General features: G+C 42.0%; 1 long non-coding RNA gene across 4 annotated transcripts in view; it reads left to right on the top strand.

Annotated features, from left to right (window-relative positions):
* The window catches only part of LOC118147361 (uncharacterized), a 33,273-nt gene extending 8,384 nt beyond the window's left edge, over window positions 1–24,889 (top strand). For 2 of the 4 annotated variants that reach the window (XR_013526131.1, XR_004733682.3), the window contains one exon: window positions 676–12,968. This is a non-coding gene — a long non-coding RNA (uncharacterized LOC118147361). Of the gene's footprint in view, window positions 1–675; window positions 12,969–20,316; window positions 21,298–21,425 lie in introns of those variants that run through there. The other 2 variants (XR_004733684.3, XR_013526130.1) reach the window with 2 other exon arrangements.
* The last annotated feature ends 1,249 nt before the right edge of the window (window positions 24,890–26,138 follow it).

Below are 26,138 nucleotides of genomic sequence, written 5' to 3'. Positions count from 1 at the left end.
TTTCCACAGTTTACTTTATATTGTTTTTTCCATGGCTGGTTTCAGTTTATACTAAGGCTCCCTCAAAGCTCATAAAGTTCCCTTTAAAACCTCATAAAATTTCACCTGTGGATATTTATTGCCCACAGGATGTGAGCCATGTCCATTTGGTTTTGATAGATTTACCATTATTAAACCTGGACTCCTACTTCCCAGCAGCCTTATGAAGATGGCTGCCTCCTCATTTAGCGTTGTGGGAATCCCCTCTGTCCCCCTGTGGGGAAATATTTCAGTTCCCTGGAAGTTAGCTCAGCCAGTGGGCCGTGATTCTTACTTGCAGACTCATGACGTTCAGGAATTTGCTCCAGCTCTGGGCAATTGGTATGGTCCATAAAATTCACCCCAACTCACTCTAGCCTCCCAGACTCCTCCCAGATGCCATTCCCAGGAATCCATCCACGAATATTTGTTGACCTCCACAGTCAGAAGTATCTGAGACATTACAAGGATGTTAAAGATGTTCCTGCCATAGTCAAGGGAAACTCTCAAGTGCACAAAAACAATTCAAATGAATTTTTTCTATTGACCCCAAACATCTCCCAGGGACATTTGCCCACTGGCTCTAGTCCTATATGACAATTCTACAAATATTTGCAGAAAGGCATTATGTTTCTCCTTTAACCTTCTCTTTTCCAGGCCAAATATTAATACCACCACTACATTGAATCTGCTTTAAGGCCCTGGTTTCCAGACTCCTTCCTGTCCTGGGTGGTACCCTCTGGGGTTGCCATTGGAGCGTGTGTCTGAATCACACTGGAGTCAAGAAGAGTCTGTAGGGATGCTTCTCAGTCTGCCTGGCTGAAGATCCTTGTTCTCAGGATGAAGAATGTACCTGGCTATGTGGAACACTTCAGAGGATGCCAGCAAGTGCCCAAAGTTCACAGCAAGTTCAGACCTTGGTCAATTAAAGACCAGCTCTGGGAAGTCCAAACAGGCAGATAGAGTACCTTGATCAGAGAATCCGTAGCAATTTAGGGGTGTAGACTGCAGAGTCAGAGTAAAGGAAAAGTACAGAGATACAGGCTGGGATAATGTAGAAAGACAAAGAAGTCACCTGCAGCTAGAAGTAACTCCAGTGCCTAAGCCTCACGCCTAGGGGATACAGAGTCCTGGGTCTGAGTGGCACGTGGGAGGCTCTGGGAGGAAGCTGGAGGAGCAGTCTAGGTGAAGAATTGTTATTTAACCCTAAGGTTTAACAGAAGGTGAAGCCAAAGCTGCTGACCTATTCCTTGTGTGTATTATCAAAATTCATTTATGTGAAAGTGCAGACTTCCAACTCACACTGTTTTAGGCACAGAGGAAATGTATTTGTTCATACAAATCCCAGGCACTGGTATTGAGGTTAGGTCCTGCTTCAGGAACTGTTGAATCAGGTGATTCTCTATCTGTCAGCTCCAAGTTGATGTTCCTTTCAGGCAGGTGTTTCCAAGAGGTAGATTCTGCAGCTTTTGCTCACTTCTCAGCTTCAAACTCAACTGAAAATGGGCCTCTGTTTCCTAAAAATCCTAAAGTCCCAGAATTGGAATTGGATCATGTGCATATTTCTGGAGCTTGGAGGTAAAGGTCTAACCTCATAATGCAGAGAATGATAGAGAAGCAATTTCCCTGAGGGAAATGGGGGTGGATCCTGTGAAGCACAGATGATAGATGTCTACGTGCTGCCTCACTCCAGATTAGCTCTGGAGCTGGGGTACTAGGCTTCAGGCTGAGGGCAGTGGAAGGAGCTGGCAGTTGGAATGAGCTGAGGGTGTCTGCCAGCTGGAAGGCCTCTTTTTTGGTCAACATTTAGCTTAGCACTTCAGACATGGTTCAAGCAGCAAGGGGCACAAAGGGATCTCATCTCCATATTGCAGGCCCTGTCATTTAAGGAAAGCCCAAGCGTGGATTTCAGATGAGCCTCTGCATCCTCAACACTCCTCCGGAGGGTGTGCTACTCTCAGGAACGTGCTTTAGCTCTGTCCTTTTCCAACATAGGGGACATTTTACGGGGTGAAAAAAGAACATTTAAAGCAGTCTCACTCCTCTTCTTTTTTTGGGGGGGGGGTTGCCAGTATTTTATTGAAGATTTTTGCATCTATGTTGCCTCTCCTCTTCTTAATCTTCCTCTGGAAGTAATCACAACAAAGTCTCATCATGATTTTAAAATTCACGGCTTGGCTCAGTTTGGTAAGCCTGGGTTGGACTCGGACACAAATGTCATCCCCAAACTCAGCTCAGCCATGGATCCCCACTGAGTTGTTCTTCCCCTTGTCTTAATTTCAGCACTCTCTTGTGAAGGCTTTGAGGCCGACAGGCACTTCTCTGCGTAGGGGGTTCTTGGAGAGTTGGAGTGACTTCATTCTTTCCTGGGGCATTCTTCTTTCTTCTGTTCGGACAAGAATCTGTCCTTCCTTGTCCTCCCCTTCAACCCTTCCACTCTTTGAGCTGGAAACTTTTCTGACAAAGTAAAGATGGAGGTGACAAATCACATTTGGGTCACATTCCTAGGTCTCCTCCTCTTGGCTACCCCTAGGCTAAGGAGTCTGGAAACCATCAAATGATTCAGAATGAGCTGAATGGGTTCTTCACGCTTCACATTTGGCGTCAGGGAGCAGAGCAGTGGCTGATGCAAGAATGGAACAGAGAAGGAGTTGAGAAAAAAACAAAAAAAGATGAAAAGAACCCGGCCATAGCTAAGGGCTCCTACACAAAAGTATTTATGAAAAGCACTCAGTGTGGACCCATGCATGGCTGTAGGTCTTCGGTTGCTGCTGGAGGCCAAGTAGAGCCAGACTCTGCCCACAGCATGTGCTCAGTTGATATTTACAGGATTCCCTCTCTGTTCCTAGGACCTATTCCTGTCCAGGACCACTGAAAAGGGAGTAATGAGGCTGGGCAACTGGGGAAGTTAGGATAGGCTCAGCAAAATCTTGGGAGGATGAACAAAGGTCACTTAATCACATCCACAGGTGACAAGCAGGCAGCCATGGGGAAAAGACACTCATGGGACAGTGACTGGTGTCATGCTGTGCATACAGGGTGATGATGGCAGCCTCCTGTCAATGGAGAAGGCTCACTGGGTCACTGTTGACTCCATTTTTCTTCATGAATCTTCCAGGTCTTGCTCCTCTTCTCCCACTAACACTCCTCCAGACCACTGATCTTCTCCAGGATCCTGCCTTAGTCCACTCCCACCCAGTTTTAAACCTAGGGGACCATTATCCGGTTTCTCTGGGGGCAGGGGCTAAAGTGGGGTGGCCTTGTCTACCCTGTGCTCCTTTCAGTCAATGCTGAGCATACTCTCTCTGTCTTGTTTTCTTCAGAGTGGCTCCTTTGGATTGTCAAGAGCCTTTTCTTCTTTCAACAAAACCCTCCTTGCATAAATTTAAAAGATTGGTTTTCAAAATTTTTGAACTTGGAAGTTAAACAAATGAACAAAAAAATTGACTTTTTTCTCTTTGAAGTGCTCTTTGTATTTTTAAACTTTGTATAAGTAAAATAACTTGTGGGGGTGCAGTGCAGTTTTGAGACATGGATATGTTGTGTAGTGGTGAGGCCTAGGCTTTTAGGGTAGCCATCACCCAAATAGTGTACATGGTATACCCTATAAGTAATTTCTCATCCCTCATCCCCCTCACCTTCCCACCCTTCAAGTGTACAGTGTCTATCGTTTCAGCAATCTTAATTCCCCCAAACCCTGCAAATGACACAGATGTTTTGAAGAGGATAATTAAGTCTGAGAAATTGTAAAAAAGAAAAGCACAAACATTGATATTTCAATATGTGATCATATTTTATTCTCATTGGTTCTTCATGGCCAAATAATTTGGGAGCAACTGTGACTCACTGCAGCCTCAGCTTCCTGGGCTCAAGCAATCCTTCCACGTCAGCCTCCTGAATATCTGGGAATACAGGCGTGTGCCACCATTCCTGGCTATTTTTTATTTTTTGTAAAGATGAGGTCTCACTATGTTGCCCAGACTGGTCTCAAACAGTCCTGGCCTCAAGTAATTCTACTGCCTCAACCTCAAGCAATCCTCCCACCTCTGCCTCCCAAAGTGCTGAGGTCGCAGGCAGGAGGCACTGCACCCAGCCTGTTAGAGCTTTCTTTGTAAATATTTGGAAACCATCTAAACATCCACAGTAGGGAACTAGTTATGTAAACTGGTACATTAATGTAAAGATACTCTGCAGCCATATTGTATATTTTCATAGAGACCGCCAAAGTTATTTATTCGTAAGTGGTTGAGAACAGTATGCATGTTATAATATTTATTAGCAACTTACTATGCATCAGGCATTTGTACTTTCATTTATTGTCTTACTTATCAAAGCAACCATATGAATATTATTACTGTTCCCAATTTCAGACAAGCCTTTACAAAAAAATGTACAAATCTTGTCTCAATGCTGCACACTTAATTAGTGGCCAAGACAATATGAGAACATGGTCTGTCCCGCTCCTAAGCTCTCCAGTGTAATCACATTTTTGTAGACAATATGATGACAATATGCATTGATGTTAGCACAAGTGTTAAGAAAACAAAAATTTGCTTGGCAAACTGCTGTTTATCCTTCTGGACTGCTTGGGTATTTACTTTCTCTCTTTCCATTTCAAGCAGAGTCGGTTACTCCTTCTGGGGGTGCTTCCAGAGTCATTTGTGAATACCCCAAATAACACTCACCAACCTCTGTCTTAAACATTAGTTTATGTGTTTGTCACTACTATTATTAAGCTCTGTCCTACCAGCTAGGTCTGGCTTGTTTGATTTTATAACCCCAGTGCCTGGCAAAAAATACATAGATGGTGTCAGAACACTCATTGAAATTCTAAAGGAGTTTAATACTCATTGAGCCAAGCAAGGGTCAGGGGGTCAGGTTCAAGGTCAAAATATCAAGGCAGATGGCCACTGCTGCCATTCTGGGGAAAGGGCATCCTGGACAGACCAGGGAGCTAATCTCAGTTGCTCTTAGGATCACTGGAGTAGAGTTCTGAGCCCCAAAAGTTCTGAGCCCCATAGGGCCAGAGCAGATGGACTGGGAAGCTAGTGAACCTAAAGCTTCAGGACCCATAAAGGGCCTGTATTAATTTGGCATTTGTAATTTTGCAACCTTTATATGAGAGAGGGCTCCCCCAGGCCAGGTGCAGTGGCTCATTCCTGTAATCTCAGCACTTTGGGGGGCCAAGGCAGGTGGATCACTTGAGCCCAGGAGTTTGAGACCAGCTTGGGCAACATGGCAAAAACCTTTCTCTACAAAAAATACAAAAATTAGCCAGGTGTGGAGGTGTGCACCTGTAGTCCCAACTACTTGGGAGGCTGAGTTGGGAAGATCACCTAAGTCTGGGAGGTCAAGGCTCCAGTGAGCTGTGATTGCACCACTGCACTCCAGCCTGGGTAACAGAGTGAGACCCTATCTCAAAAAATAAAAAAAATTAAAAAGGAGAGGGTTCTCTTGCAGGTGGCATAAGGTTCCAACTCCACAAAACCTGGATCGCTGCCCCTGTCCAGAACTTCTCTATCCCAGACACGACTTCTCCCTCCTTGTTTTCTAAGGCGATCCTTTCTTATGTCCCATTAAATGTCACGTGTCAGGTTTCCAAGTGTGCCTGTCATCAATCACCTTGTTATCACTTGCACTTCAAATCAATGTTCCCCAGGAAGGTAGCTTGGGTTTCTTGGGTCTCCACGGTGTTGAAATATTTTGGGAAGCCCAGGAGAAGCAGCATATTTATCTGTTATCAGACCTCAAGGGTCACCCGAAATGTCGACTGGTGATGCGCCATGCTTTGGTTGAACCTTCTCATGTGGGAACACTAGGCGCTTTGAGTTCATCAGAAGCCTGATCGGCAAATGCATTCATCTGTGATTAAATAGAACATGGAGAAACAATGTCATCTAAATGGGATCATTAAAAATGTCATCTAAATGGGATCTTTTAATTGCTTGGAGACCAAGTCTTTCAAAAGCAAATGTAGGAGCTCTTGGAAGCAATAATATTGGGAATTCCCTCATAAACCTTTACTCTGTAGATTGATCAGCCTTTCCAAAAGCAGAGCAGGTCCCAAGGCCACAAAGGAGTGGCTCTGAGCACAGGAGGTGAGACTGAGCAGAAAACATGTCCACTCGCTGCAGGTGTCTCCCCCCACCCCCCACCCCACAGGGCTCCTGGAAACCTCTCTTGGAGGGAGAGGGATGGTTTTCCTTTAAGGAAGTGATCATTCACCTAGCCTCTGATGACACAGCCTGCCCTGTGAGGTGAAAGGAGAAGCTCTCCTGTGGCGTGTGGTTTAAGAGCAGTTTATCTTCTTGAAAAATCCCACATCTTAGCCCATCTCTCAGCGCCACATTGTCTACTCTTGGAAAATGCTAACTAGCCAGAAGGAAAGAGCAAGAGAAGAAGAGAGGGGAGGCAAAGAGTAAAAGAGGAGAAAGAAAGAGTGACAATCAAAGAGAGTAAGAAAAGTGAAGGGAGGAAAGGAAAAGATGAAGGAAGAGCAGGTTGGATGGTAAAAGGGAGAAGAAAGAGAGCATGAGTAGCGACCCTGAAAAACAACAGTCTGTGATGAGATGTGGCCATAACAGAGATGGTGTATTTTAGAAGCCTTCCGGAGAAAAACACTGGTACTTTTCCTGCAAATGTAATGAAGACTCCTCCTTAGCCCAGGTGTCCCCGGCTCCTCCCCGAGCCCCAGCACAGCATCCCTTCCTTCCCAGAACCCCCTTCACCAACATATGCTGTTAATTTCCTCCACCTAATCTGGGGAGTCCTCTGAGGTAACTTGGATCTTTCAGGATCATCATGAGATCTTGCAAACCCGAAACAACACCTCGTGGGGCAATTGCTCAAGTGATTCCTGACATAGCACCACCTGGGGTAAACACAGGCCAGCTGCTGAACAGCTGTGCCCCAGCACTCAGTGCCAGAGGTGGAGCGGAGCTGTGATTCAAGATAAGGAGCCTCCCAGGCAGCAAGAGCGGCAGCAAAGCCCAGCACTGCAGCCCAGGCTCTTGCGCCGGCTTTCCTTTGTCTTTCTGGTTTTATTATAAATACACTCATATAAAAATAAGTACCACTCCACTTTTGTATAACACTTTATAATTTAAGTATTTCCCATGCATTATCATGTTTGATCCCTTAGCATTTAAAATTGTTGAAAAATTAGCCAAAGGCTCAATGTTTTTATAATTTTCCTTACTCAGCCCACATATTTTCCACAAACATTCCTTGTCTATCACTTCCCTACACCTACAATACAGGCAAAAAAAAAAAAAAATCTTTTGACCTTTTTTCTCTGTCTATTTGAAAGCAAGCTTTTCTCCCCTGGCCGGTTCTGGTGACACTGTAATTGCAGGCTTTCGCAATTTTGCTTTCCTGTCTACATCTCCAGGATTCTAATCTTTTGTTCCCTTTTCCACTTACCTCGGACAAAAGGTCTGACCTTTGCACCTGTGGCTTGACTCTTTACTTCCTCCTTCCACATTAGCATAGCCAACTGTCACCAAGTTCTTTCAGGACCAGAGGACAATTAGAGGCACAAAGGTAAGGTGTTGGCTAATCACCTCTGCCTTGTGTCCCACTCATTGCAGCTGCTTTTCTGCTCCTCGACGTTATTATTATTATTTTGGAGATAGAGTCTTGCTCTGTTGGCTAGACTGGAGTGTGATGGCACAATCTTGGCTCACTGCAACCTCCACCTCCTGGGTTCAAGTGATTCTCCCCAGTAGCTGGGATTATAGGCATGCACCACTGAGCTTGGCTAATTTTTGTATTTTTAGTAGAGACAGGGTTTCACCAAGTTGGCCAGGCTGGTCTTGAATTCTTGACCTCAGGTGCTCCGCCCTCCTCGGCCTCCTAAAGTGCTGGGATTATAGGCATGAGCCACTGTGCCCAGCCTATAATTATCATTATATGAGATGGAGTCTCACTCTGTTACCCAAGCTAGAGTGCAGTGGCATTGTCTCGGCTCACTGCAACCTCTGCCTCCTGGGTTCAAGTGATTCTCCCACCTCAGTCTCTGGAGTAACTGGGATTACAGCCATGCACCACCACACCCAGCTAACTCTTTTGTATTTTTAATAGAGATGGGGTTTCACCATCTTGGCCAGGATGGTTTCAAACTTCTGACCTCATGTGATCCACCTGCCTCGGCCTCCCAAAGTGCTAGGATTACAGGTGTGAGCCACCACATCCAGCGCCATATTATATGGTCTTGAATTCAGCTCTTTAATTATTAGCTGGGAAACCTTGGGGGAAGTTATTTAATCTTTTTGAGTTTCACTTTCCTGATTCCCAGTAAAATCAGGATACTAGTAGAACCAAAGTAGACTTACAGTAAGACTTAAAGAGATAGTGACGCACAGAGCCTCATGCCTGGTATGGGGCAGGTGCCTAGAAACATCAGTTCCTAATCTCTCCATTGTACTTTCATGTTTTTCTAACTAACTCATAATAACTAATTATGAGAAAAACACTTGGCTGTGGAATCACAAGACCTATGTTTAATTCCAGCTTTTGCCTCTTTGGACTAGACCTTCATTCTAGTGTCATGTAGCACATGCATACAATGGGGATAATACACATCTTCTGTATTCAACCGCCAAGGTGGTTGTAAGGGTCAAATGGAAGGTGTGTAAAAATGCCTCTGAAATTCAAAGGTGACATTCCATTTCCATTTTTAATGATGAGACATTCTCTGGGACAGTACTGTGTTGACCCACCGTCTTTTAAGTTTTCTGTAGCTTCCTAAGGAGCCTTTTAAGATTTTTTGTAACATTAAAATAAACATATTATAACATGTATTAGCTTAACCCTTGTAAGTGTACAAGGTTCAGTAGTATTACTGAACATTTCACAACATTTCACATTGTTGGGAAATCTTCAGAATGTTTTCCATCTTGAAAAACTTAAGAGGATTGAAAAACATCCTTCTCCCCAGAACACCAGCATCTACTGTGTAAAGCTTCACAGCATTTCCCTTTTGAGATTTGCTTCTTAAGCCCTCTGAGGCAAAGGTGGGTCATTGAGCCTCTACTGAGGCAGTCAGCCCAGGAACATTTTAAAGTTACACCTGGAGATAGGCCCAGGGGTTGCCCCTGTGCAATAACCGGTTTTCTCCTCAGTGAAACTCTCCCTTCCTGATACCTTTGCAATGGTAGAATCAGAATGTGGCTTCCAATGGTACATACTTTGCTTTCTACTATACAAGCAAGTCATCACAACCCTAAGATGCCTTAAATGGCTCACACTGGCTCTCTTCCTGTTCCTCCTGGGGCCCAGCCTCTCTCTCAGACTGAACTCATTCTCCTCTTTGGGGCCGTAGCTCCCCTGGAAGGACCTTGACTATATTCTATAAAAGAAAACCTCTGCCAGCAAATGTTGCTTCAAATGTCTTCTTTTCTTGGATTAATTCTAAATGACCCTTTAAAAATATTTCCTTTCTTTTTACTTCTTTCTGCCTCTTTTTCGAAGTGGACTCCTGGGCTCTTAGAGTAGAACTCCTGTTCTGTTAGAGAAACTTTATCACAGGATAGTAAAGGCAGACACTGAGTGGTCAGATGATCTGAGCTTGGATTCTGTATGATCTTGGGCAGAGTTACTCTCTCAGCCTCAATTTTCTAATCTGGACAATAGGCATAAGAATATCAATTGTTTTTGCTGTGGAGAATTTTTGTGAGGATATAGCAACAAAGAATAATGAACAAGGAATTTCTTCCCAGAAAGTGGATCTAGAGCCCACTTGCCATATTGGTTGGAATTTTACTTTACTACCAGGGCAGAAACGTTGCTTTTTTTGCGGCCAGTAGGATTTGATGAGTTCTGTGGTCCAATGTGCATTTCTTATTTTTTCTTTATGTGAATTGAGCTGGAGTTTTTATGTGGTTTTCTGGTTTCTGTCTCACCTTTGTGTATCAGAGGTATGTGGGCAGATGAGCTGTCTTTTCAACGTACAGACTGTGGTCATGAGAAGTACATGCAGACCTGACAAGGAGCTCACATAGCAGCCAGTGATCCTGGGCTTTGGACAGGATAAGACTTTGGTTTAATTCATTGGTGATGACGGCATGAGAATACAGATAGAAAAAGGAGTGCCCATGGATGCTTAGGAGTCAGAGGAACAACTGTGGCAGATTCCATTCAATAGCTCATTAGTATCCATTCTCTTCTTGTGCTTTTCCAATGCAGATGTGAAAGTACAGTTCTAGATCTCCCAGCTTCCTGGCTGCTGGGTGTGACTGTGTCATGTGGTTCTGGCCAATGAAATGCAGGTGCAGGTACCCTGGGGAGGCTTAGTTTCCTGAGTAAAAGCCCAAAGCCTTGTAAGGAGACAGTCCTTCACTGCTTCACCTTTTCCCTTTTTCCTGCACTGAACATGGATGAAAACTAGAAGTAGAGCAGCCACCTTGCAACCACGAGGCAACAAACTAGAAGATGAAAGCCAGCAGGTCACACATCCAGGGAGGAAGATGAAGTCCTGAGTCCCCAGTGGCAAGGCTGAGCTATGTGAACCCCCGTTAGCTTAAGCCATAGTTTAGCTTTCTTTTATTTTGTGGTTGATTGCAATCCTAGCTTGTACAAGAGCAGGCATATTAAAATTTAAACAATTAGTAACTATCCCCTGAGAATGGAATCCCCCAAAAGCACTTAGGTGTGTGTGAGAGAGGCATTGGCTACTCGAGGAGTGGAGAACTTAGGTGATTCTGGGACTGAAACAGAGAACAGTTTTTTCAACCTGGGGCTGTGAGGTTTAGAAGAGGCTGAGAAGTTTGTCTCTTGTGCAGGAGTTCGTTAGAAGAAAAGCTGCTCCTTGGAAGATGGTTGAAGGGACTCTTTGGAGTTTCAGCCCAAGACCTGAGTGCAAAATAATGGGACTAAACCAACTCCTTAATGTACTTCAGGCAACTTTAACAAGTGTGGGGTTGAGATGTCATAATACTAGCATACTGCCTTCTCACTAGGCTCTGACAGCCACACCTGTTAAACTTTAAGAGTTTCACAAGCTGTCTCTGTCTTTATTTTAGGTTCTATTTAAAAGGGGTTAGTTGTTTTTCTCTGTGCAAATTGGAAAATTATATTCATATTTTGATAATTATTGCATTTTGAGTGTTTGAGAATGGGGTTGGGTTTATTTTTCCCAGTTATTCCTAGTCTTTGTTTTAGGTTCTATTTGGAAAGGGTCAATTGCTTTTCTCTGCATAAATAAGAAAATGCACGCTCTGAAGACAGGCATGGTGCTGCTAATGGCCCTCCCAGGTGAAGAAGTATGGAGAGTTTCACAGAGCTGGAGCAGAGAAGTGAAAACTCAAAAGACAACAAAGCCGCAGAGATTCTGCGTCCACCTGAGTTTTCACAAGCTCTCCCTCCTTGAGTCTTGATTTCCTTCCCAGCATTCCTACATTGTTTTAAATTAACACCACTTCACTATACCAGTTGATCATTGAACCTTTTTTTTTCGTACTTTGCTACATTTGTAGGAAATCATGTGGTTCAGTGGGGTCTGGAGGTCCACTGTGAGGTCTCAGCAGTGAAATTACAGGACTCAAGAGCATGGCCCTTTTATCAGCCTTGTGGCACTGCTCTCTTGAGCATTGATGTCTGTTGTGACCACCTGCAGAGCTGTCTGTTGAGTGGCTCTCTGGCAGGAAGACAACCTCTTGGACCTCTCCCTGCTATGTCCCATGCTCTGTCTTTCTTTTTGTCTTCTATGTTATTAACAGCTATTATTGCTTTTCTTGACTGACGTTTTCTTTCTTCACTTATCTCCATGAGTGAAGGCTTATGGAAACTTTCCTCATTTGTTCTTTGATTTTTACTATTTCTGCTCCATTTCTTCACCTTTATAGGGGAGAAGGTGCTCTGCATTGATCACTCCTGCAAAAGGGGAGTGCTATTTTTGTTATTTAAAGTCCTTGGCTTGGTGCCTCCTTTGAGTATTTTTAATGTAGTTTTAACATGTCCTACTTCTTCATGGCATTTTGAAAGGGGAGAGTCTCCTTTCCCCTAAATGATTCCTATTATAGTTTTAATTTCTTCCTGTTTTAGTAGGAATTTGCATACTCACTATTTGATCTTGCCAAATTTCCAAAATTTTGATGATTCTATTTTGATAAGGAAAGAAAATCTTGGTCATCACCTCACTGCCATGAACCATGTGTCTTTGGGTCACTTAGCTCTGTGTACCTCAGCTTTTCTGCTTACAGCATAAACATACTTCGTGTAAAGGCAAAGTGCTGGATAAGACAACTTCTCAAGTATCTCTACTGCTCTAACACCAGAACTCAATGATCAGAAAAGGGATGGCTTTTGTTTTGTAACAACCTCTAGTTCATACATATCCTGTGCTGCTTCTTAGCCCATTTCTTTCTCTCCTTTTGGTAAGTTTATGTCACTTTATTGGATTAAAAAAAAAAACAAAAACCTGTGCAGCACTTTACAGTTTCAAAGACCTTTCATATGCATTATCTAGGTTGGTTCCATTGCTCACACATGTAATTAACGAGCCTTGACTCCAGCATCCTTAAAATTTGCCACATAAAATAAGCTCATGCTGTGCTTCCTATCACTCCACTTCATCCCATAACATTGTATCAGGAACTCATTGCAAAGTTAACATATGTAGCTTTATCTTTTTCTTTGTAATGGCTATATAATATTCAACTTTATGAATATGTATGTATATATACATATATGTATATTCAACTGTATGGATGTGTGTGTATATATGCATATATGTATACTCAACTTTATGAATATGTATATATAAAATATATGCATATGTATATTCAGTTTTATAGATGTGTTTATGTATACATATATGCATATCTAACTTTACGTATATACATATTCATAAAGAAGAATATTATATAGCCATTAAAAAGGAAAGGTAAAGCTACACGTGTTAACTTTGCAATGGATTCCTGATACAATGTTATGGAAGAAAGTGGAGTGACAGGAAGCATAGCATGATTCATTGATGATTTGTTCTCCTATCTATATATCTATATAATACTTCTCATATATATATCTGTATAGATACATATATGTATATGTGTATCTATACAGATATATATAAAATCATTCTCCTATCAATTAGATAATTAGATTGCTTGGCCGGGCGCGGTGGCTCACACCTGTAATCCCAGCACTTTGGGAGGCCGAGGCAGGTGGATCACAAGGTCAAGAGATCCAGACCATCCTGGTCAACATGGTGAAACCCTGTCTCTACTAAAAATACAAAAAATTAGCTGGGCACGGTGGCGCGTGCCTGTAATCCCAGCTACTCGGGAGGCTGAGGCAAGAGAATTGCCTGAGCCCAGGAGGCGGAGGTTGCGGTGAGCCAAGATCACGCCATTGCATTCCAGCCTGGGTAACAAGAGCGAAACTCCGTCTCATAAACAACAAAAAAAAGATAATTAGATTGTTTTCATTTTTTTCTTATAAATGGTACTGCAGTGAACATCTATGCACATATATATTCATGCAATTATTTCTGTGGCATATTCCCAGAGGTAGTATTGCTGGCCTCCAGGCTTTGTTCACTCACAGTTTAATAGCAATGAATCCTAAACCCGTGCATTCATAAGTTACTTTTCGTTTTTAACATCTGTCCCTCTTCCCCTTAATGACTGAATTATTTTCTACCTTTAAAATATGACATTGCTCTGAAAATCTACAATCTTACTTTGATGTAGAAATTCTATTTCTGGAAATTTATATAAATATAATTAAGGATAAGTACAAAACAGCTATATTTATTAATATAATAATATAAGCAGCAGTAATATTACTATTATTAAATATTATAGTATTATGATAACTATGTAAATCTATGAGTTTGTACTACTTGATAATATTATTATTCCTTGACAATGTTGTCATTATTACTATGTACCTATTATATTCCAGGCATTGTATAAAGTATTTTAAATACACTATTTTACTTAATTCTAAAAGCAGGTTTTGGTGTAGGTACTATTATTAAACCCGTTGCCATGAATTAGGAAACAGAGGCTTAAAGAGATTAACTTTCCCAGAGATATACAGTCAACATACAGGAAATTTGGGAACTGAACTGAGATAGTTAGGCAGCAGAACACATAGGTTTAGCCACTGCACTAACTCCATATCTATATGTAAGTGAACCCAGTTCCTTCTATGTGCATGGAAGAGTTAGAAGAATGTTTGGAAGATTGTCTTTAAGTTCATAGGTTTGAGAATATTTTTAATTATCTTTTTGGCTTGTTTATTTCTTCTGAGTTTTTCTATAATAATAACATGTTACTTTTTAATAATAAATTAAAGCTAAGACTTTAAAAATAATAAAAAGGAGATCCAGTTTGACCAGAGAGATGTTTTTAACCTATTGCAGAAAGATATTTGATTATTAAAATAGTTTTGAATTCTTCCAAAATTTGTTTTATATATTTGATATTTTAGCTCTTTTCAGATTTTATCCCCAAATTTACATAATCAACTTTTGGGGGGAAGTCATGAATATTTGCAAATTCACTCTGTTACATTTTCCTGTTTCTCCTTCACCTGTGTTCATTTTCCCACTGACCTCCCACTACTTTTGAAAATTCACATTCCTTTCAGGACTTTATTTCTATTTATGGGATGTTGGGCTGTGACATACCTTTGGAGTATCAGCCTTGTCTCCTGACCCTGCAGAGTTCTATGGAACCCTTTTATTCACTTGTTAGAAAGCTAATTGTAACAACTTTACATATTTAGCTAGGGTTTCACAGTTTTTAAAAGTGTTTTCGTATGCATAATCTTATTTGATTTCCCCAGATTTTCCTTTACAGGAAGCACGGAAATCCATATTAACTGAATTTTACAAAGGAGAAAACAGAGCTTTACCAAGTTTCTCTTCACCAAGGCTACACAGCTAGCAAGTGCAATGCTGAGAGCAAAACCCAGACCTCTCCATTCCAAGTCCAGTAGTCCTTCCTTCCATCCTCTCATACCACCTCTGAACAGTTATCAAAGGCCACCAGATAGAGACTAACTATTTCTCAGATCCAAAGACTTCTAACTTAAAGGGGTGAGCAGATCCTTTTAACATCCAAAATGGGACCCAGGAGGTGAAACCAATCAAGGTAGCATTGGGTTAGGCCAGCCTTTTCCCAGACATAGAGCAAGCACAGAGCTATCCATGGTCCTGAGATCGCCAGCCCTGAGCCCGTGTTGACCATTGTGCCCACTGCCCATCTGACTTGTTCTTTACTTGTCCACTATTGCATAACTCACTCTTTTGAATCTCACTGACTGTTCTGTCTCTTTTATCTCTTTGTTATTGTTTCAGCAGGTTTCAGGATTAGTGGTGTCTCTTGGTCCAAGGTTATATATATGCTCTATAAAAACTTTTCCCTGCATGATTGCCATCCTTAAAGCAAACAGTAAACTGAGCTCCTTGAGAAATAATACTTTGTCTATTCATCCTCAGCCTTGAAAAATGAAAATCAGCCTATGTTCAGTTTTTCTTTTTAGCCTTCTGCATACTTATGCACTTGTTCCTTGTGTCTCTGGCTTAAGTTCTGCTTTACCAATATTTTGTTAACATTTTTTTCCTTCGGGTCTTTTTTTCCCCTTTTACCTTTGTCTTCTTTGCCTCTTTTCTGTTTCTTGGGCTATATGCAATACATTATTTCTATTGCCACTGACCTATTTCTGAGGTTTTTTTTATTCCAGCAATAGTTAACAAATACGCTTTTTAGTTTTTATTTGTCTTAATTTCTCTGGCTCAGAGTTTCTTGAAGAATGTCTCAAATATATGATATATGAATCAAATATATGATATATGAATCAAAAATCCCCTGTGGCACTAAATTTCTGGGTTCCATCTCTGAGCAGTTCTTCTGCTTTGACTGGGTCCCTTTTCCATCTGATTGCCCTTTTTATGGACTTGGAGACTCCTTTTCCAACGAAGCCTGGGCCAGGACCTGAGAAAGTGGACCTGAGCTGTGCCTTTTTAAGACCCTCACATTATCATTCCTATTAGCAGCTATTTCCTGCTCCACAGCCTTCTGCTTCCCATTGGACCATGTACGTGTGGTTTGTGACTGTAGTGTGTTCTTGTATCTATCCCCTCCAGCGCCTTCTTCCTTCTTCTTCATTTTCCACCTCAACCCTACTTTTCCTTTGTTTCTCTTTTTGGATAGCCTGCTTGAATTTCTCTAGCGTTTCCTATAATCTAGTATCTAGCTTGAATAGTCCTATAGTATTTTCTTACTCTTTTTCTCATTTCTTGGGGAAAACATGTGCTTTCATCCCAGGAGGTGCCATTTATAAGGCAAAGCTGGTCTACCTCTTATGATAAAATTATGAGGAAAGAAAAATATGTATCATAATTTCTTTTTACAAATAAGGAAGCTGGGATCTGGAAAACTTAAAGGTCAAGATCACTGACACAGGTGGTACTAGAATCCTAGTCTGAAGACTTTTACATAGCAATTTAGTTCCACAAACACTTCCTGAGTTTCTACTCTATGCAAGGCACTGAATCAGGCACTAGAGAAGCAATATGGAGAAAAACTTACCTCTCTGGTTTTATAAAGTTACCAGGATTCATTAGAAAGTTAAGAGATGTCCCAATAACACAGCACCAAGAGCTGAGTTCAGTGCTTCAAGCTCTAATACATTTATACATGAAATATAATGAGATCCAAGAGGAAGGAGGGAATGCTTGAATGCTTTTAACTGCGGGGTAGGGAGAGATAGCCCAAAGATGAATTACTGGGCATGTGAAGTGTGAGATGGGTATCAGAAAATGTGAAAAATTTCTAGTGGAAATACACTGCTGTTTAATGAATATCCTAGGGATTTCAGGCTTCAGGGCTGAGAGTAAGTAGGTTTAGGAAGATAACTTGGGGCCACATCATACAAAGACTTTGATGTCAAGCTCTCTTGGAGGTTGGTGACATCTAAAACTCTTATCTTTACACTCTACTGCCTTTACACATACATGGGATAAATGCAGAATCCTAAGTATCACTTTGTAAATAATAGCACAAATTCAGGCATAATGGAGAATGTAACAAAATGACAAGACCAGCACAAAAGCCCTAGAGCAAGGTGGTGGCAGCACTCCTGAACATCAAATGGGGAACCACACTCAAAGAGCTGTTCTGGAGAAGACAATTCTTTATTTCATAAAGCTGGCACCTGCTACTCAGAGCTTGTATTAACTCCCCCTGAGTGTTCTACACCTGAAATATAGCATTTATGGCTACATCTTGGGGTCTTTGTTGTGTCTTTCCCACTGTGGTAAAGGTGGATAAAAATTCTCATAAATACTTTAAGCCACTTGGGCGAGGAAATGGGGGAGTGTGGAGTAAGGCAATGTTTAAATACAGAGCAAAGAACTGACTTTTCTAAAGCATACATTAAGCAGTGTGTGGCTAAAAATAGCCACCTGTTCCAGGTCAGATCCCAAATTGAAGAGCTCTTCACATACCAGATTCAAAAAGCATCTGTCACTGGTAGCCATGGCAACAGCCATCCCTGAACGAATGTGGAGAGATGTTTTTGGAATAGGGCTGGGAAAAGAAGTGGACATGACAGTCTCTGCAGAAGGGGTGAGCCCTTTTGGTTGAAGCCTCATCTTTCTTCCTGGTTGAAGCCCCTTCCTGGTTGAAGCCTCATCTTTCTTTCTCAGGTCCCAGCCCTTCTAATTTTCTATAGTCGTTGGTTCTTGTTTTCTTTGAAGAAGCAGTTTGTAGACTTGGTTAGTGCCTATTTAATGGGCTGCACAGGGAGAAGAGACAGGAGGTAGGATCAGACATCCCACTGGCACTACAGAGATGGGATGGGAGGCCAGCATGCTTGAGGGAGTGGAGGGAGACTGGGAACTTCTGAAGAAGGGAGTGGTTCAGATTGAGTGTGTGCTGTATTATTTTGCTGTTCTAATGTTTTCCTTGTCAATGATTCTCTTAAAATGTATTTGTTATTTCAGGTTTGCAATATTAAATTCTGCGTATCTGGGGTTTTCTTGTTTCAATTGTTTTTTATTCTTTGTAAACTCCTTGAGGACAGGGAGTCCTCTTCCTAGTTTTCCCCATAGCACTGAGAAACTCCTCCAGTCTGTCATAGTGTTGCTTGCATGATACAGCAGCATGGAATTCTCTTAGGGCTTGAAATCCCTACCTGAAAGCTGTATTTAGCCTCCCACCTGTCAACTCCTAGAGTCCCCAATTCCAATAAAGTGGTTGAAATGTGTTAAGTAGTTGTGTTGTCCTTGAGGACAGTTGTAATCTATGAATGAGATGACTCTAAATTAACGTGCACCATAAGCTCTCTTCAGTGTATGAATAAATGTAAATAAATAAAGATGCTTGTGATGAACTTGGTGATGAGGGCAGTTGTGTGAGGATTAAAGAAAAGCCAGAATCTTCTGAGTGTGCTCACCATATGGTTTAATAAGGAAGACATCTGGCCACTGGAGAAAGAAGACTGAGAGCAGACTTCTTGTCCAGAGAGGGGTCAGCTAGACTTTCTAAAGACAAAGTCAAGAATTCTTGGGTATTTGTTCTTCACTAGATGAAATTGGAACACTACCCAAGTTCCTTTAGGGAGAGCTCTTCTTCAGCACATAGTTCTAGATCTTGGCTACTTCCATGGTATTCTCCTCATTACTTTCTTGCTTGCCTGATGAAGAAAATAATCTATTTATAAGGCACCTGCACCATGTGTCCTTCATGGTGCATAAAGTCCTAGGCTTAGCAGGAGGATGGGACCATTCACTCTCATTCATTCATTCAACAAATCTGTCCTGAGGGCTACCATATTCCAGGCATTGTACTGGGTGCTACATAGTCTGTGTCCCATGGATGAGACTAGGAAATTTGTATTGTTATAATGGTTCTTGATGATGATGGTGATAACCATCCCAGCTACAGTACAGGCAGTGCTGGTTAGTGCATAAGTGTATTAACTATGTTCCTTATTTTCTGTATTCTTGATGCTCTGGCATGTGGAGCCTTGCTGATCCTACAGAGACTGTTCCTCCAGAGCTAGCTAATTCCTAGAGATAGCACAGAACTCTTCTGCGAGCACACCTTTTATATGCCAACTAACGAATTCAGAGCCCATACCTGCCAATGCCTCCTCTATGGAGCTCTCAGTCTGACCTACTAACCCCCTGCCATAATCACCCCAGGCCTAGGAACCAGGCAACTGGGGGCAGTCCCTCCACCCTGTGACCTTATGGAAACTATTTCAACTAGTCAATTCTAAACCTGCCTAGCTTGCTTACCCTGTCTCATCCATTCCTTCATGCAAAACTGCAATAAAGCTCTTGTCCATGCTTTCTCCTCACTCCTCTGCCTTCTGATCAGTGCTGCTGCTTCCTCCTGTGGCTTTGAATGGCATGGCATGCTCCTTCCTCTTGTGAATTGTGAGTAACAATGTGTCTTTTCAACAGCAGTCATATTCTGATCTATTGGCCTAATAATAATAATAATACAGATGCTTCTCAACTTATGATCTGGTTATGTCTCCATAAATTCATTGTAAGTTGAAAATATCATAAATAAAAAAATGCATATAATGCTTCCAACCTACTGAACCTCATGCAGAACACTTATATCAGCCCACAGTTGGGCAAAATTATCTAATACTGAATGTATTTTGTAATAAAGTGGTGAATGTCTCATGTAATTTATTGATTACTGTATTGAAAGGGACAACCAGAATGGTTGGATGGGTACTTGAAGTACAGTTTCTACTGAAAGTGAATCACTTTTACACCATTGTAAAGTAAAAAAGCTAAGTCAAACCACTGTAAATTGGGAACCATTTGTAATAAAAATATCTACATTTTAAAACAATAGGAGCTGAAGCTCTAGTCATATCTCCTGGATTCAAACTCATCTCCACCGTATACTGGTTATGGAGCACAGCCTTAATGTTTCATTTCTAAAGTAGAAACCATAATATCTAACTCATTGGGCTGTTAGGATGATTGAATGATGTAATTCATATATAGCACTAAACTCAAAGTAACTGCCATAGGTAAATGCTAAATAAATGTGAGATCTCTGTCTCTCTAGGAAACAGAATGTGAGGCCCATGCCTTTAAAAATACATTTATGTATGTATATGTATGTATGTATGTATGTATTTAGACAAGGTCTTGCTCTGTCACTCAGGCTACAGTGCAGTGGCGTGATCACCGCTCATTGCAGCCTTGACTTCCTGTGCTCAGGTGATCCTCTCATTTCAGCCTCTTGAGTAGCTGTAACTACAAGTGCTCACCACCATGCCAAGATCATTTTTTTTAATTTAATTTTTTCACAGAAATGGAGTCCCGCTTTGTTGCCCAGGCTGGTCTCAAACTCGTGACCTCAAGTGATCCTCATGACTTGGCCTCCCAAGGTGCTGGGATTATAGTCATGAGCCACCACACCTGGCCGGCCCATGCCTTTTTGAAGCCTATAATTAAATGAAACTTTCTGGAATTTTCTATGAGTCCTCATATTCGTGATCTCATTTGGTACTTACAGTTCCTTGTAGGGTGGTCGCAGGTGGTAACTGTGTTTTATGAACAAGGAAATTGGGACTAAAAGAGTATTAGCTAGACAACGGTAAGGGCTGGATTGGGATGCAGGTCTCCTGACAGCTCGTTTTTTCTACCTGGCCTTTCTACTGAGAGGTCGGACGTGGAGTGGATAAAGACTTGGCAATCAGACAGACCAGGCTTAAAAGCCAGTCCTGACACTTATTAACTTTGCACACACAGAAAAGTTGGAGATCTCTGAGCTTTCATTTTCTCAACTACTGAAAAGAAAAATAATTTTTCATACCTTAATTGAGATTTTTTTAAAGACTTTAATCAAAGCTGATTAGAGAATGGTAAAGTAAGCATTCTCATATACAGTGAGCACTCTCATTTTCTAATGCCGAATATCTCAAATACAGAAAGAGCTTTATGCATAGGGTTGCTCATCACAATACTATATAAATAATACAATTTGGAAGAAAACAACATGTTCAATAGTAGGAAAATAGAAAAATAAATTATAGTATAGCCACATGATCAGGTAATATGCAGCCATTAAAAACGACATTTACAAAGTTTATAAGATAAACTGTGTTTACTGTTAGATCAGTAAATCATGTCTTGTATTCCTCTTGAGGTTGTTGTTTCATGTTAATCGAGGTTACACATGGATTAAAAAGACAAATAGTCAACAACAGTTGTCAGAAAAACAGTTCCCCTGTTCACCTGTCTTCAGAAGCAACAGCAGTCTTTAACTCCTTCAGCTGAATGAATATTTGGTAATTTTCCTTTTTCTATCTAAAATAATAAGATTTTATTGTTAGTTCTTGATTTTTTTTTTCCACCCAGAAAAAGGGACCAGAAAGAGACCAGGTCTCTGCCTCTGTCCTTTTCTCTATTTTCACAGTGGAGGGAATCAATCAGGAATGCTGGAAGAATCTCTCCCAGAGTGTCTGTCCCTACGAGTGGAACACAAATTCTCTTTCCACCATTAAAATGTACAAGGAAGAGACAAGAATCTTCTCCTAAGCTTTGCAGAGTATTCAAGTAGTATGGGGGAGATGTTTCTGGTCTAATATTGAGTAGAAAAGGTAACCAGTGTGATTTCAATTGGGGTCACATTGATAAAGGGGCCAGGAGGAGGAAAATGGCAACTGCTGTATTAGCATGTAGAATTATGGGTAATCTTTTACTCCCGCCACCGCTTTATATTTCTGTAATGAACATTCCTTTCCTCTATCATAGTTAAAATATTTAGTTCTAAAAAACTGATGAAAATCCTATTTACTTTCCACAATTGTTGTAAGGCCACATCCACAAAGAGCCTACTACATATCAATTAGGTACCCCAGAGATGGCAACTTCCTTTCCTCCTTCAGCCCTGACCATCCCTGTGGCCATCCATCCTTTTAGAATGGATGATGAGGTGAACATGTGAGGCTGGATCCAGGAGTGAATCCTCAGGGTGCTGTTGAACTGACATTGGTATTTGATTCTTCAACAGTGTTGAATTAGAGATCCTGCAAAGACATTAGGAGCCGTGGTGAGGGTGGCCAGACCAGAGCTGGGCAGGGCTAACAGGAAATATCAGCCTCCCACACCCAGGGCCACTCCCACCTACTGATGACCCCGCTGGGAAGGAAAAAACAGGTCCTGGCTGGACGTGGAGGCTCACATCTGTAATCCCAGCACTCTGGGAGGCCAAAGCGGGTGGATCACTTGAGGTCAAGAGCTCAAGACCAGCCTGGCCAACATGGTGAAACCCTGTCTCTACTAAAAATACAAAAAATAGCAGGGCGTGGTGGTGTGTGCCTGTAGTTCCAGCTCCTTGGGAGGCTGAGGCAGGAGAACTGCTTGAACCCGGGAAATGGAAGCTGCAGTGAGCCGAGATCACACCACTGCACTCCAGCCTCCAGAGTGAGACTCTGTTTCAGAAAAAAAAAAAAAAGCATCCTGGCAGAAGAACCATGGAGGCAAGTGAAGGGCTGAGGCTTGTGGGGACACTGTTACAGGGTTGGCTGAGAGTGGGGTGCACCAGAAGGGGTATGAAAGAAGGTCATACTAAGGAAGCTAAGTCTCCCAACTTAGACTTCCCCAGAAGTAAACTCTGAAGTAAGGATTCAAGAGCAAGTAGTTGATTTGGCAAGTGCAGGGGCATGGGGAAGTGTAGGGTCCAGCCCTACAGGGTTCTGTGAGCCCCTCCTGCTGGTGCAGAGAGGAGAAATTGTAGAAATTAAAGACACAAGACACAGATAGAGAAAAGAGAGTTTGGACCCAGGGGTCCACTGCTACCCAAATCGCGGAGACCAGCAGTGGCCCCAAATGCCAGGAAGCTCTCACTTTTATTGAGTTGCAAATCTGGGGGCAGGGTAGGTAGGGTGTGGCCTTGGTGGTCGGTGACTGAGGGCAGGGTAGATAGGGCATGGCAGTGATGAGGTCAAGTACATTACATGTCATTCAGGTAGTGGCGCAGGAATTTCTGGGACCTGAAGTGCAGTAAGGAGCATAATGCATCAGCAATTTTTCCATACTTATCAAGAAAGAACTAAAACATCAAGATTTATATTACTATTACTGATTATCTTTTCTAAGACAAAAGGAACCAGGTGCAGAAGTAGAACATGAGAGTAGACATGGAACATGACCGCTGAAGCACAGCATCACAGAGACAGTTAACCCCCGGATGTCTGCGGGTCTACTTGACAGCAGTCAGGCCTTTCCACAAGAGCTTGGAGAAGTGGAGTTTTCTCCAAACTTCCCAGGGAAGGAGATGTCTTAGACATTTTGGACATCTCCTTCCCTAGCTGGCTAAACAGTGGGCGCTTTCACAGCGCTGGTGCTGCCACACAGCTGAGGTGCCCTCCAGCAGCCCTTATGCGGGTGTGACAGAGAGCTTAGAGCATCTTGCCTTAATGTCATTCATTTCACAATGTCACCCCAGGTTCACACTTCCAACCTGATAGGCATTAGTAAAAGAATTAAGGTCACCTATAAATAACTAGAATAACTAATAACTACTATGGTTATATTTCTAATTACTTTCTTCTTCATTATTTATATGGAAATAGGCTGAGGCCTTTTGCTCCTGCCTTGGCGCTTATGGGATCTCCCTGCTACAGGAAAGTGGAACAAGGATGGGAAACCAGTAAAGAATTTATACCTAGTGGCCCAGTGTAAGTAGCACCCTAGGTTATCAAGCAGTTGCTCCTGTGTGCACCAGGGCATAATCGTGTGGGGAAATTCTGAGAAATGACACAAAAAACATGCCTCACAACCATCCCATCTTAGGGGTGTGGGTGCCAGGCTATTTGTATACATATCCCTTTCATCACTGGGTGAAGGCTGCTCCCAAGAGATGTTAATTCCCCGCCATTACAGCCTGGTGTGCACGTGGGTAGAACAGCTTTCAGTGGCTTCTTAAACATTCCTCACGTGAATAGAGGCAGCTCCTGGCAGCTGGAAATCTGGAGGAACACACTGAATTATTAAGGGCTGAGGGTGGGCCCCTGCGTCCTACACCTGGGTTGAGGGTATGGTATCATTTCCCAGCTGGTGGGTCAATAAAAGTTAGTTTTCTCTGTAGAGTGCCCATGTAATTTATCGGAACTGTGACACTTTTAAAAGTGAAGGGGACACTATTAACAATTATGATGGGACAATAGGTATGAATGGAGATGGTTCCAGGCATGCCACGTCGACAGTCACTCTGCCTCTCTGGATACCCTTCCCATCTGGGTCTATGAACTTCTTCCCTCTTGCTTTTGTGTTAACAAATTCTACAGTGATTAAAGCCACTGAGGAAAAGGGCAGCCAGAGTCCTATCTGTGTGGTTGGATGTAACACAAAGACTATGGAAGCTGTAAGAGATTCATTGATTCATTTACTCACTCATAAAACACTAAATATCTACTCTGCTCCAGGTGCTGTCCTAGACTTGCAGGCCACCGAGATGCCCAGGGCAGCACTCCTGCCCTCAAAAGATTCTAGTCAAGCAGATGAGATAGATGTAAAATCAAATAAATTACAATACAGTACGTAACTGCAATGCAAATGTTTTCCTAAATTACACATGAAACACAGTGAAAGCACTGCAAGGATGCACAAAAGGAATATTTAACTGAACACCTACTATGCCTACTATGCACCAGCCTCGTTCCAGATCACGGCGAATTACTGATGACAAGACTCCTGTTTTCAGATAATTGTACACCAATGATCATTGAATGGATAAACAAAATGTAGCACATACATGCTATAATATATTACTTAATATAAAAAGGAGTAAAATTCTGATACATGCTACAACATGGATGAACCTTGAAAACATTATGCTAAATGAAATAAATCAGTCACAAAAGAACAATATTGTATGATTTTGTTTGTATGAGTTATCAAGAATAGGTAAATTCATAAAGACAGAAAGTAAAAGAGGAGTTACCAGGGGCTGAGGGGAGAAGAGACTGGGGAGTTATTATCTAACGGGTACACAGTTTCTACTGGGATGATGAAAACATTCTAGAAATGGATAGTGGTGATGCTTGCACAACAATGTGAACATACTTAATGCCACTGCATTGTACATTTAAAAATGATTAATATGGTAAATTTCATGTCTTGTATGTTTTACCACAATGTTTTAAAATTCCTGTTTTCATAGAGCCTACATTTTGGAAGTGGAGACAGACAAATAAATGAATAGATGATGAACTAGGATAATTCTAGATTATGATAAGTACAATGAAGGAAAAAGTGGGATAAGATGGAGGGAATGGGGAGTTTATTTTGGGGTCCCCAACCTGTGTTTACCAACAGCAGCTTGATACCCCTAGAGAATTAAAACTAAGAGAAGAATGTTGGAAGACAGGTCTAGAAAAGTAGTTGGAGGGCAGGGTCCTCGATACAGAGAATCATGCATATTAAGATGCTTTGGCTTTATCCTGAGACCCAACAAAGAAAGACAGTCATGTGGTAAGCTTTGACCACAGTGCACGGGAAGCATTGGTGGGTGAAGCCAGATGCAGAAACACATGTGTAGGAGGCTGTTTCTGTTATTCTGCTCGGCAGAGGAAGGCCTCAACTTGGGTGGCAGCAGAGGACAAGAGAGGTGGAGAAAGAAGAATTCCATGTGTAGAATCAACAAAGCCTGGGGGTTGGTCAAATGTGAAAATGGAGGGGCAGGAAGGAATCCAGGTTTCTGGCTTGGGAGACTGGGTGGATGGTGGTACATCAGCTAAGCTAAGGATCAGAGCTGAAGAAAAAGACAAAGAGTTTCAGATTTAAGATGTTGAGTTTGAAGGGTTTGTGGAAGCTGTTGATAGATGGCTCTGGAATGTAGGAATGACTGGCAGCAGAAATACAGATTGTAAAACCAGTGCAGTGGTTCACACCTGCAATCCCAGTACTTTGGGAAGCCAAGATGGAAGGATTGCTTGACCTTAGGAGTTTGACACCAACCTGGGAAACATAGGAAGACCTTGTATCTACCAAAAAAATTAGCCAAGCATGGTGGTATGCACCTGCAGCCCCAGCTACTTGGGAGGCTGAGGCAGGAGGATTGCTTGAGCCTAGGAGACAGAGGTTGCAATTAGCCAAGACTGTACCACTGCATTTCAGCCTGGAG

This window comes from Callithrix jacchus, chromosome 14, assembly GCF_049354715.1.
Source record: "Callithrix jacchus isolate 240 chromosome 14, calJac240_pri, whole genome shotgun sequence".
NCBI lineage: Eukaryota > Metazoa > Chordata > Mammalia > Primates > Cebidae > Callithrix > Callithrix jacchus.
This window is presented reverse-complemented; position numbering and strand designations above follow the sequence as displayed.